The 13,909-nt window shown below is 38.4% G+C and overlaps 1 long non-coding RNA gene across 3 annotated transcripts; it reads right to left on the reverse strand.

The window, feature by feature from the left end:
- Nucleotides 1-1,195: 1,195 nt before the first annotated feature.
- On the reverse strand, nucleotides 1,196-11,924 carry LOC117746445. Of its 3 annotated transcripts, none has more exons than XR_004611336.1 (4): nucleotides 11,512-11,924; nucleotides 10,869-11,200; nucleotides 5,745-10,471; nucleotides 1,196-2,165 (listed from the first exon to the last, which is right to left on the reverse strand). It is a non-coding gene; the product is annotated as an uncharacterized LOC117746445 (long non-coding RNA). The 3 variants fall into 3 exon arrangements; XR_004611337.1 differs by lacking the exon at nucleotides 1,196-2,165 and adding an exon at nucleotides 2,208-2,804; XR_004611338.1 differs by lacking the exon at nucleotides 1,196-2,165 and adding an exon at nucleotides 4,358-4,752.
- Between the last annotated feature and the right edge of the window lie 1,985 nt (nucleotides 11,925-13,909).

Here is a 13,909-nt window from a genome sequence, read left to right on the forward strand (position 1 = left end):
TATTACTTTAACACAATGAAACAAACAAACACCATTGAGCAGTTAAGAGCTGGCTCGGCTTGTCTGCTCAGTTCACATATTTTATGGACACTATTATTAACTCTGCTGTGACTATTTCAGATATTCAATGTATATTCACAATAAGCATGATTTATTTTTTAGCTGTAACCCTCACGCATACAGTAACTCTTCCACTGTAACCACCTCAGAGAGCTGTGCAGCGCATCTCTATCTCCCTAAGTTAATGTAAAACCTGTCTGAGCGGTGTGACGGCTCTGACTTCTAATCCTCATTGGCAGTTTCAAAGGTTCCTGCATCTCAGGAAAGAGTCAAGTAAATCTTCACTGGTGTGAAATGCAGCATGCATGCATTATACAGCTGACAAGTGACAGGCACCTGGCTAGTCTGCAGGTTTTAGGAGGAGAAGGGGAGATATATTAATAAATAATACTTACACATTTCCCCTGCGAGGAAGACTCAGTTCTTTCTAAAAAAAAAGAAAAGATAGGACATATTGAAATGAGGATATCGTCTTCTTCTTCTTCTTCTTCTTCTTCTTCTTCTTCTTCTTCTTCTTCTTCTTCTTTTCATGTTAACAATGCTTTGAAGTGCAGATGTAAGCCCTATTGCAGCAGAGATGTCTATTTATTGTTTGGATAAAAGACTTCTTCACAAATCAATATGACTTTCTTATCAGGGTTGGCAAGATGTTAAGCCGTCTCATAACAGCACTTTACATTAATAAAATGTATTTTGAGGCTACAGCAGTTATTCGGATACATTTCCCTAAATCTTCCTTTTAATGCAGTGCATCTCATGAAATGCAGTATGGCCTAGTTTATTGCATGACAAATGGGTCTTCAAGTCATTCGATGGCAAGGATACAAATCCTTTCTAGCCCATGGCTATTGCGCTTGCGCTCATGCAACTGCAAAACTACCGTTGCCAATCAGGACATGAAAGTTACAGAAGGGTGTCGCTCTGTTAGACTCAGAGAGGACTGGTTAATGTCACATACACAGTTAAAAACAAGGTGGGGGAAAAACATACATAAACGAAGACAGAGAACATGTGTTTTAATGACTGTACTATAAGTTTTAGCACTAATCAGAACATATCAATGTGTGGGCTTAATGAAGACAAACACGTGTGGTGTCCTGTTCACAACAAAGTGGATTTAAAGGAGAATAGTGTCACCATAACCATCATTATCATTGTTAGTATAATGACAGGGCTGCACTTACATTTAAATTGCAGATAAATGTATGGCAGAAAAGAAACAAACAACTCAATGGGAACACCCAGTTTGGACCAGTGAGTCTTTCATCACAAACTCTGCATCCCTCCTCCATAATATAACATGGCTAGAAACAATGCAGCGTGCACAAAACAAATATACACATGAATTAACTAGCAGGAGAGAAAATGTGAATTATTACTATTCTGGACATTCCTGATTAATAAACAAAAAAGCACCAGGAGAAGGTATGTTTTTGCCAATCATACAGGCACCCTTGGTTGTTAAGCACCTATCACCAAGGCAACCAGCTTCATGAAAGAACCAATGGACAGCGCCAAAATAAAAACACAAGACCCACATCAACTAATTGCATTATGTGCACCAATTATGTGCCACAATTCATGATGGGGCCACCGCTTGTTGTAAAGAATGGACACAAGACATGAGGGGAAATTATCATTAGCTACAGATAGAAGAACAAATAATACATGTCAATGATTTTAATGGTTATTCAACCGCTCCACCCAAAGTAATTCTTGGAGGAATCCCCCGCCTCGTCGCCAATGGCTCATCATCATCATCATCACCAACAACATCATCACCATCATATATCCTCGCGTTTGCCTGGAAACGGCCATATCCTCCTGACATGACATGACACTCCATACCTGTAGACCGCGACGTCTCAGGATATTCGGCTCATCCATCATTGAAGACGATAAAACCCCAACGCGGATCTCCGATCAGTTAGCCCATGCTGCGCTCCGTCCTCTCCCCAGGAGCATGAGTCCTCCTCGCTGCTGCTGCTCCTGCTCCACCACCCCCACCTCCCCGGGGCGAGCTGCACGACCGGCCCCGAAAAGGGGGCCACTCCAGCCATGAAGATGAGGGGAGGAAGAGGTTGGGTGGGTCGGCTAACCTCGACCTAGTAATGAAGTGAGAAGGCGTGTCGACCCCACCCTTTTATTGACATTCTTCGAACAGTTGTCAAATGCAAAAGAGGCTACAGGTTATCCTGGGTGCAATTGCCATTTTCAGATCATCCGATACACAAATATAAAACACCCCGTCACTTCCTCATCATGTCATGTTATCTTAAGGTCCCTGGTTACCATTTTGGCAAAGCCTCAGCCTCAGTCTTCTTAACAAATCTGTATTTCTACCATGACAATGGGCAGCAATGCCCATGCACTAAACCCTCCAGCAACTAATTCATTCTGCATGTTACCATATGGCGTGCTACATGCAGTTAATCTATATTCAAGCATTATAAACTAGTGTCTGCCTGGTGGAAAAACAGAGAGGATGCAGAACAATCATGCTTTGAAGTCGAACTGAATAGCTGTGATTGATCTGTCACCCAGTGGTACCATGATGCATTTTCTTTCCATATAGAACAATGGTGAGTCTTTTGTCCTGGTGTCACGTGTGATGTGGGCAAGAGGGACGTGAATCCTTCATTGTTCTCTTGTACAGTTCAATTTTTTATCGTAAACTGTTTCAAATTAGGAGTTTTCTAACAGTCCAGCCGCTCAGCATGTGGGGAATTTGTTTGTCCTGTGAACTGTAAATAAAGAATAACATTAAAAACATACACACCCCATGGTTACTTGTGTTTTAAATTATCTATAATTTACTTTCGCCATTCGAAATGGGAATCAATCAATCACACTCATCTGGCCTTTAATTGAGTTTTCGGAAATAATGGGTTTCCTCTTATGCTGCCTGAAGACTTCTTTATCTCAACTCACTGTTTCAGATGTATACTAATAATATGTTTTGCATGCTCCTTCGGACTCTGAATAAAGCTGTATTTAGCTTATTGAAGTCTGTACTTCAGCTTTAGAGCCACTAGAGAACGCAATAGAGCTATTCTTCTATTTATGTTAACTGTAGAGGACGAGTTATCCTCTCTTCTGTTTAGTGTGCCCTGTGAATGGTGGAGTCCCTCACCAGTCTGAAGGCACTATACTTAAAAGTAAAGAAAGGTGAAAATGGCAAAAAAAGAAAAATTAATAGAAGAAAGAATGGATGAAGGCTATAGTCAAGCCCACTTCATCTACGTTGGAGAGTAAAAATAGAAGCAAAATGCAAGTAATACGAGTGATATAAACTTGTTATTGCTTGTGGACCCTTAATAAAAAGTCATGCTAATTGTGAATCCTTGTCACAGATTGCGTGCCAATACAAATGGGTTTTCAGTTCTTGCATTTCAATTATTTTTACAGGCCTGGAGAGGTAAAACTAAGGAAAAGGCATAATTTGATGTAGCATTTTCTTTTATTGTTTTTAATCCTACCATCTGCATGGTTACCTCTTAGATTCACATCAGACAAGTACCAGCATTATGCCGTGAGAATAAAGCTGTCATTTTCATCTTTATCTGGCTTTATGTTTATAACAGCTATATATCTTTCTATTACCAGTGTGCACGATGACATTCCCATTCATTGCTCAGACACTTTGCTCTCTCATGGTGTCAGAACAAGAAAAGGAGAAATAGCCAGAAGAAGAGGGTGAGAGTCTTCGGCGACAAGTCAAACAACAGTGCCAGTTTTCACGAGTCACTTCATACCTTTCACACACTTTCAACTTGCAAGGTAGGTTCACCTGATCACATGATTGTGTCATCACCTTAGTGACTCATCGCTCAGAAATTCACACACATCTTCTTTGGTTCCTTCCCCACATGCTCAAATATATGTATATATATATATATATATATATATATATATATATATATATATATATATATATATATATATATATATTTAATGCCCTGGCTTTTAAATTAACAATTTACTTTTGATGACTTTTTATAGGTGACTCTTTATAGGTGACTCTTTATAGCCCCTTTCAGCCCCTTTCAGCTCCCAGCCACATGTTACATTATGTCTATGAAAGATTTTGTTTCATTTACTCCAAAAGAGAAAGTCTCCAGCATGTGACATGTAGAGAGAGACACGTCAGTAAAAGTAACCATATTTTGTGCAGCAGATATGTATTTCTTTTCATTTGTTCCCTTTTTGTTAGTTATCTCACAAACCCTCACATTTATTTTGAAACCCCATGCCCCTACACATTGTATTGCGTAAGCTTTGAATTATAACATGTACATTATCTTTCACATCATACATTTTTGTGACTGTGTGTCACATACTTGTATTGTTTTATTATAATGTACATATTAGCATTTAATTAGTTTTTTATTAAACATGTAATGACTTAACACTTTTCCTATCTGGTTATTCTTCCAAGGTCACAATTTGCCAAAAATGTTCGTAAATGCACTTTTATGGATATTTTTCATAAAATGAGATCTTTATCAGTCAGCAATCGCGGTAGCGGGAATGCCCTCAAAGAATAGAGTCAATGACACAGACGTGATTAAGCAGAGCACTGACCCTATTCACTGATAGAAGTGAGGGTTTTCACATACTGATAACTGCTTGGCAACGCTCCACGGGGCAGACGCCCATGTTCAGTTCTTCAGTCTGTCCCAACAACGGCAACTGAAAGAGCACAAATACTGCTCTTTATCCAACTTTAGAGGACACTAGCATCTGAGATCAGATATGTTTTACGTCTAATTTAATCATCCTACAAAGAGAGCACATTCAGGGGGCGCTCTATTTCATCGTTGACAAGCTCCTTAAAACACATACATGATGTGATTACTGCAATAGTAGATTGACATTTCAACAGACAACTTTTTTAACCTTGGGGCATTTCCTTTGTGGGCTTATTTCCGGAAGGATTTAATACAAACAAACAACTATCTCCACCATTTTCTGTCTTTGTTAATTGTATGTTGTCTCACAAAGCTGAAAATATGAGGTTGGACTGTTTTTAGAGTGACTTGCAGTCTTTGTCTGGAAGGTAGTCTATGGCGTTTGGAGATCAGCCCTCAGGTTTCAGTGTCTAGTCCGCGTGTGAACGAGACACTAAATGCCTCTACGGTTTGAACCTGTTGCTGACTCTGGCCGAGTTGTAAGGGAACAAAGAGACACAGTCTTACAGGGATCAATTAACTATCACATTAACATTATTTACAGCTAATGTAATTGCCCATTGTCCTCCTTCGAACGGATAACTGTAAGACATATGGTAATTTATTTGATTAGGTGACGCATAACTAGACAATTATGGCGACGTAGCATGCTGAGGTGCACACCAGGTACTTGTGACGTAACCAAATCTCATCCAGAACTCCCTTTATTATTTCCTATCTCGAATCTGGATTATATCTAAACTGAAAAAAAGCTACTAATACTTAAATTAATTTCACAGATTTCTATTTTCACAAGTCGAATATTGTTAACACATAACGCACTCCTGAAAAATGTTGCCACATCATGACATTTGTCCCGAGCTGAGCCCATCACAGACTCACCTGACTAGCCAGAGGTGTGGCAACACAGAAGCTCTATAAATAAAAGCATGTCAAGAATTTCATTCATAACATGGACAAGCCCCAGCTGCAGCAGTCTCAAACCAAACCTACCTGTTGGGCTCACTATGCACAGATCACGCACACTCCACCAACTCATCTCCTGCATGCTGCTGCTCCTCGTCTCCCTCTCAAGCTCAGGGGAGAGCCGGCCTCACGTGGCCCACGAAGGCACACCTGATGTAGACAGGACGCACAGCGACAGGGTGCTGCTTCTGGAGGCGGTGAAGACCGGGATCCTCGGCTCGTTGGGCATGGACAGGGAGCCCAGGCCAACCCGAAAGGCCTCGGTTGAAGAGCAGAGAAGGATGTATCAGCTCTACAGGGAAAAAGTGAGAGAGATGAGAGGAAATTCCAGCCAGCTGATGAAGGAAACCTGGCAATCAACCATGTCTACTGTGCTCTTTCCAGCTACAGGTGAGATATATATGTGTTGGACATCAGACATCAGGAAGACACTTAGGCCTATTTTAGTCATTGCCATTGACGTGAAAAGCCAATTTGGAAAGTCAGAGTGGGAGAAGGAAAGAACGTTACATGACTTGTTCAAGAAACCTCCCTCTGTAGATGCAGACAAAAGGTGTTGTACCAGTGTGGTTGTGAAAAATCGTTATGAACTATAATTATAATAGTTCATGCTCCAGGTAAAGATCTGACTTCCTGAAAGCTACCTGTGCATAGTTTAAACATATGTGAATGGCTGGAAATATAATTAAAGAGTCCTGTAGAGACACATTCCTGCTTTTAGAAACCATGAGCAAGATAGGCACACCTTGTACATAATGTTACACTTTGAGCACATATTTTTCAAGAGAGCATTGGAATTCAAAATAAAAGTGTATGATCCACTCTCAGCTGTTCCACATCATGATGTTCCCCAAATGTCAAATCATCACAGGATGTTGCCAACTTTGGTTCTAATGAAGGTTTTCTTTCTTTATGCTTATTTGTTTTTTAGTGGAGCCAATAAAAGCGGTTGGGAGAGGAGGACATCCAAACCCACATTCAGGTCAACGCATGCAGTGGTACAGAGCTGTTTTCCACAAAAAAACCAATATCCAAACTGAACTGACACTAACTCGGGCTGAGCTGAAGATTTCTAGGCAGATTTTAGATAAACCCACTTCAGTCCAGCCTGAGACGAGACAAGCAATTCAAGTTAAAGTCAATCGGATGACACTGATGAACTCTGCATGGACACACATAAACTCTCCAATACGTGCCAATGTGTCAAGCACTCACAATTTGATGCTGGACATCAGCCCTGAGGTGGAGAGGTGGTTGAGGACTGATATTGGAGAGGCACTAGTTGTGGATGTGGGAATAGCTGTGGGTATGAAAAATGCCCTCCAGGCATACCCAACCATTTCTCTGGAATTAGGCCACGTACCGCCCAAACCGGCCCGGAAGACAAGGCTTCCTCGCTCGAACAAGGAAGACGTCTGCAGTGAACAAGGATGGTGTTGCCGCAAGTCTATCACTGTGTCCTTCAAAGACATTGGCTGGACTGACTGGATCGTGGCCCCAAATGAGTACACAATGCATTTCTGCGAAGGCACCTGCCCCCACAACTACAAGCCTGCAAGCATGCACACGCAGGTGAAGTCTCGGCTGCATCAGATTTCCAGAGGAGGGTCACCTCGCCCCTGCTGCGTGCCAGCGGCCTACGAGCCAATGGTCCTAATGCACTATGACAGTAGGGGAAAGTTGACGCTGACTCCTTTCGACGACTTGATTGTCAGTAAATGTCACTGTGCCTGAGGAACTGTGCCTTTTTTAAGTGAAGCCTTTGTGAGAGCGTAAAGCCACACAAAAAAAAGATGTTACATGCTGATTGTGTTGTCAAAGGAACATTGTTTCACAGCTGCATAATTATTGTTTTTCACTGGTTAACTCAATCAAAATGTTACTGTGCCACTGTTTTATTTTTGCATTGTTGATCAAGCAGTAGATCTGTTCATGCATAGTTTTTATTTATTAAGTACCTAAATTATTTATGTACCTAAATTTATATTTGGTGTTTTATTATTGACGTTGTTTTATGTTACAGCATATTCTAGTGCTATTTAATTGTATTGTCATTGTCATTATTTGAAGTACTGTATTGTTTTATGAGGCACGTGATTTTAATATTTTGTTGGTTGTCTTATACATTTCAATAATGATATGAAAACATAAATAAATGTTTTGATTTTTTCACAATAAACTGTTGCACTTGAATATGTCAACTTGTACACTTCATAATAAACACATGAGCATGATACGTTCTCATGTTTGTCATCTATCCAAAGACATACTATCAACCACTGTAGATTACGAAGGTCCCGGTGTGAACAGGAATCCGCCTGTAAAGATATGATAACTTCTATCTCCCATTAATGACCTTGAAGTTTTGTTCACTGTGGCCTTGACCAGTTAAGAAACACATCATTGGTTTAATTTTAAAAAGCTGCATGTTGTGTAAACTCCAGACTCCTCAGATTACATATCAATGACGATACTGTAAATGCAATTTTCATTACAGATTATCAAAGCTTCTTGTTGTAATATTTACTTTCAAGTGCTGTTGAGATAAGTTATTAGAAAAAGAACAAATGATTATGTGTGATATCCTACGATAAGTATGATCGCCAAGACAAGAACAACTAATTCACATTAGAAAAAGTAGCTCAGAAGTGGAGCTCAAAACATGCTCAAAGTTTTGGTAAAGAACAGAGCTCCATGATGAGAAGTGAAAGGAAATTAGTGGTTGAAATGCTTGTAGTTTGATTATTACAAATAGTTGGGTAAAGTTGTAGGTAAAGGTCACTTAAATATGAGCGTGTTGTTTTACAATTAATAAAGTAGATGCATTAAAGATTGGGGCGTATTGAGTGATCCTGGATGACTGAATAAATAGGCAGATTAATAAATAGGTGATTAATCAGAGCTATAGTTACACGTTTCTAATGGTAAATTCAGACCTGTGCCGAGAAACTGCTCACTCACTTCTTTGTTTTTAATCCTGTTACTATTTGTTTCAGGGATGACATCCTTGGTTATTACACAACTGTGGGTGGATGTAAAAGTCCTCAATCTTATATTCTGAAAGGTCCTGAGTTGCAGTACCACCCAAAGTATACAAGTATAAAAGAATTAGGGACAGTATTTATCAAGGACCTTCTGTGTGTGACAGCACAAACTCATTAGGCACTATTTGGCTTTCTCTTGATTTTAATCCTCACGTAGCCTTACTGGAAATCTATTGCGGAAATTATTTCCAGAATGACAGGGAACAAAAATAAAAAACAAAAGTAAAAGAAATGTCATGGCCTGTATACCTCCCCGTCATTCTCTGGTCATTACCCATCCAGAGAAGCACGACCTCTCATTTCGTAACACATCTCTCGTCCCCCTTCAATCTTTTAAGGAAAGAGATGGTAACAGTTTTCACATCCTCTCTTCGTGTCTGTTCTCAAAAACTTGACCACAAAACGCATGAAGTGAATGTTTGAAAAGTCATGATGTGTTAAGTATGTTTGTGTGCAAGTACCACATATGGCAATTGTTTCTCACATAGTATATATAACAATGTGGATGTTTGTAATGCACATGTTTTCATTTACATTATATCATTGAAAGGGATTTTGATAAGAGTGAGCAATAATGGTTCTCTCCTTTCACATGTTTTTCACAGGTGGTTATTCGTTCAAGCCTTTTCAATGAACATGATAGTTGAAATTAAAATGCACTTGTAAAATGTTCTAAATATTATGTTATTTGTCTTTCATCTTCATAATCTTGTGTTATTAAAAAAATCCTTGCAAATAGTCCATAACTATTCTGTTAATCTACTAAATGTATATCATTTGTGTTGTGGCTGGTAATAACAAAACTACCAGCAAAACAAGTTTCAATGATCAAACACAATTCATTTAGTGAAATAATTGAAACCTATATCAGTGATGCAGCTGGATTCCTACAACTTTTGAGGCTGATACATATTAAAAATGTTTTTAGGAAAAGTATGTTGGCCACATAAAGAAGATCTGTCACTTTTCTATAAAACATAATGAATGCTACATATATCATAAATGTACACAAAACACGTACTTAGACATGCATGCATGTAGAGCATACACCCCAATTAGTTTTTATATATTTATATATTTACCTGTTAACTTACTTAAATATGAATTGTCTATGCAGCTAAAATATTTCTCAGGGCAAATGTAATATTGCTGATACAAAAAAAGGCAGAATGTATGCATGACTTCAGCACAAGTAGGTAACAGGTCATTCTAGACATATCAAGAGAAAGCCGTAAAAATATCAACCCATATTCAAAAGATAATTAATTTGGATTGTTGTCCAAATGTGGTGATTTGCATTACTGTGCGTCCAATATAACTGCCAAAAACAAGGGCAATAAAAGATCACAGTAAGCAGAATATACAGAACAGCTCGTACAAGTTATTCCTAACGTTACACTTAAACAATAAGATAAAGGGATACAATAATCTGTATAATATCCATATGCTACAGCAACTACAGTATTGTTTTTGTTTACATGTCAGCTCTCTCAAACGGCAGCAGCACCTTTCTGTCTTGTAAAAAAATGCACATTTATTGCATGAGCAATGAATAGAGAAGTGTCCTACAATGAATCTGGCACTATATATACGTCTTCTTCCTGGAAGTCTGAGAGGATGAAGAGGTTACACGCCGGATCATTGCTGTATATTGCATCATCTGGTGAATCACACTGCAAGTACACATCCTCTTCAGTTTCACTAGGCAACCTGTAGAGAAACAATTAGGTGTAACGGATCATGGAGGACTTTTTCTGATGTAAAAACCATTGTGACACAAGGCAAATATTATGTAAACTGTGTGGATTTCTTTTCCCAGTTCCTATTCTTTCTCAGAGAAAAGAAAAATCCCGCACTGAGTCATCAGCTGGCACGTTTGATTGATTAAACATAGGAAATAACAGGGTAGGAGAACCCCTCCAGACGTCAGCCAAATTGTGTACATATATGACAACATGATTGTGCAAATTGGGGAAATTCAAACCACACACCCAGTGTTTCTTCATCTGTTTCTCTTTGAGCAGTTTCATTAATGCAGACTCACATTTCTTCTAAAAAATCTTATCCTGCATGTTAAACATTTTTGCACTTAAAAGCACATGCTTACTTGTTTACTGCAGGCCTGGTGAATCCAGTCTTTCGAGTTGCCAGGTTTTCATAAATAGAGTTCTGTCCTGTTGACTGTTCTATACTGATGTACTGATGGGAATCTTCTGGCGGCGTCTCTGTATTGTCCTGCTTTTTGTGGCTTCTCCTTTGTTCAAACTGCAACATACTCCTCATTTTACAGTGGTATTTGTACACGATCACACCAGCTACAATCAGTAGAAGTACGAATAAAAATGTCAGCCCAACAGCCAGACCTGTGAGGGAGCTTCCGGGGGCCGAACACGTGGCGGTGTCATTTTCAGGGATACAGGTGTTATTGACAATCATGATCTGCAAGTATGACATTTTAAAGAACGAAACTGAGTGACTGCATGGCATTGCTCAACAATATACATTAATTGATAACCTATAAAAAAGTGTTTTGGCTGTTATTATTATATATTTTTTTATTATTATATATTTTTTTATTTAAACTGTGTCATTAAGTCTTGTTACATGAAAATAGAAAAGTAATTTTTTAAATAATTAAATAAAATTAAAAATGATTAACTTCACAATACACTGTAGAACACAACATGAACTTTAAGCCAAGTCAAAAAGAATTCTCTCCAAGTGTAGGACAATAAAAACAGTGAACGTACCGTACAAGGCTTCAACTTAGTGCGTCAAGGTCTGAGTTGAGAGTGAAGTCGTGTCGTTTGTCTTTAACATTTGCAACACTGAAGTTCCCTTTTTTTAAAATGGAAATGTACAATGAAAGTGCTAAAACCAGAATATTTCCTGTAAAAGCTCATTCGGAAAATAGACAGCTGCTGACAGGAGCTGAATTCCCCTTTATATTAAACCATATGACTCAATAGATATGTTTCCAGTATGATGACCAATATAGTTTAAATCTGCCAATGGAAAATGTTTATTATCAAATAATTGATGATGCACTAAAACTGCATTTATTACTTTCTCTGGTTGAAAAGTCTCAAATTTACCCAAAAGAGAAACTTTTTTAAAGAATTGTAGAATGATATTCATCCTTGTGTGTTTCATAGTTATTTGCTAAGTAGTTAGTTAATACACACACACACACACACACACACACACACACACACACACACACACACACAAACACACACAGACACACACAAACATTTTTTAAAACAGGAGTTTTTTCTGAAGTGAAGATGGTGACCACCGGGGAACTGCTTATGACCATTTATTTTCTTTATATTTATTAATTATATGCCACTTGTTTTAGATAAAGCCAACGTTTGCTAACGATATGACTGTGTATATATCGTCAATTATAATGTTGTTAAATATTCTATTGAAGAATGAACTAAATTTGATGAATCTATTATGTTTCTCAGGTCAGTGAGGCTAAACTATTGGGGGTCACGCTTGATGAGCATCTGTCCTGATGGCGTCACATAAACAAAGCAGCTGAGGGAGAGGGTTCAGGGAGAGGAAGTATACATTGAATGCACACTGATCTCACATGGCTGAAGATAGGTTCAAATAGAGATATTAAGAAATGTCATCGTTTTGAATCAACCTAACAAACGATTTTAAGAAGTAAAGAGTTTCTTAACGACAGCACCAAAAAATATTGTTACATTCTGTTATGTTATCTTTTGCAATATAGATGCTTAGATAAACTGACATTATTTTTGGTGTTTTGTTTTACCCATATGAAGTAATTTTATTATTTCACGCAATGTTAAATGTGAATGATGTTATGTCTATTATCCAAATAAACAACAAACACACAGGGATCAAAACAAGCTTTAGTTCATCCAAAGTTGAAAGTAGCGCTATGTCTCATCTGTCAATCAAGCACAATTATTAAATGATATGAGAAACTATCACGTAGCTATTAAAAATGCAATGTGCTAACAAGCTCCTCACACACAGACATGAACCCAACCAAGCTTGCTGGTTGGTCAACCGTTACTTTACCTCCCCCTGCTGTTACTTTCACTGGACACAAACACAATACTCCAATTCATATTGTTAGATCCCATCACATATCACATATGCTCCGCCTAATTTGAAGAAGAGTTAATAAACTAATGATTGAGTTTGAATCCTCATTCTCACTGCTGGTTAACAAAAGTCACACTAGGAGAGCGTTGATCTTGTTGAAGCCGTATCTCTCACCACTTAACAGAAGCCTGACATGCAGATGTCCTATTGTGGGTCCACCTTCACCTTAGCTCTTAGATATCCCTCCTCTTTTGCTTTTACTGAGGTGTTCCTCGTGTATAAATGTGTTTACTGTTATTGTTTTCTATATTTATTATTATATCTTATGTTTATCTTATCCTAATCCTATCTACTATATAGATAAACCTGACTTGATGGGACACTCAGATGTTGGGATGTTTAGTTAGTTTTTTTATTTACACAAAACATGATTCAGATTTGGCTCCTGCCTGTTATTAGTGGACTCAACTTAACATTATAATTTGGGAGAGAGAATAAAGTCAGCTATTGTTGGTGACACAAAAGTGTTGCAATGTTTGGGAGAAAACCATCTGGGTTTTGAAAAGAAAAGTGTCATTAAAATGAAAACGGAAACATCATGGGCCCATAGTACAAAGTAATCCAAGGCCTTACTAATGAACTTTCTACACTTCATACCACAAACAGCCACTATTTTTACAACAACTTTCTGTACACCACCAATAACATTTTGGATAATGAAAGTGGCTGAAAATGGTGGTTAAGTGGTGCAAATAGAAAATAAAGAACCAAGAGAGGAAACTTTCAGACTTACAGGTTTAACTGAGAAAGTGAAGTGAAAGTTTCTCTCTCTGCTGCTCACTCAAGCCTCAATGTTGCCGCTAATGTTAGTGCAGGATGTTTGCATATAAGATAAACATTAACAATATCTGGTGGAGGACAGCTGCATGAAGTGGTTTTCCTCAATTTTACAGGGCATTACAAACAGGCTCAACTTCAAGGCTCTCCCTCCCCCAAAGGCTTATTCAGCATTAATAGATTGTGCACAGACTCCTTCCCTCCACCTGCCATGCAGTCGCT

The sequence above is a fragment of the Cyclopterus lumpus genome, chromosome 17 (assembly GCF_009769545.1).
Source record: "Cyclopterus lumpus isolate fCycLum1 chromosome 17, fCycLum1.pri, whole genome shotgun sequence".
Taxonomy (NCBI): Eukaryota; Metazoa; Chordata; class Actinopteri; order Perciformes; family Cyclopteridae; genus Cyclopterus; species Cyclopterus lumpus.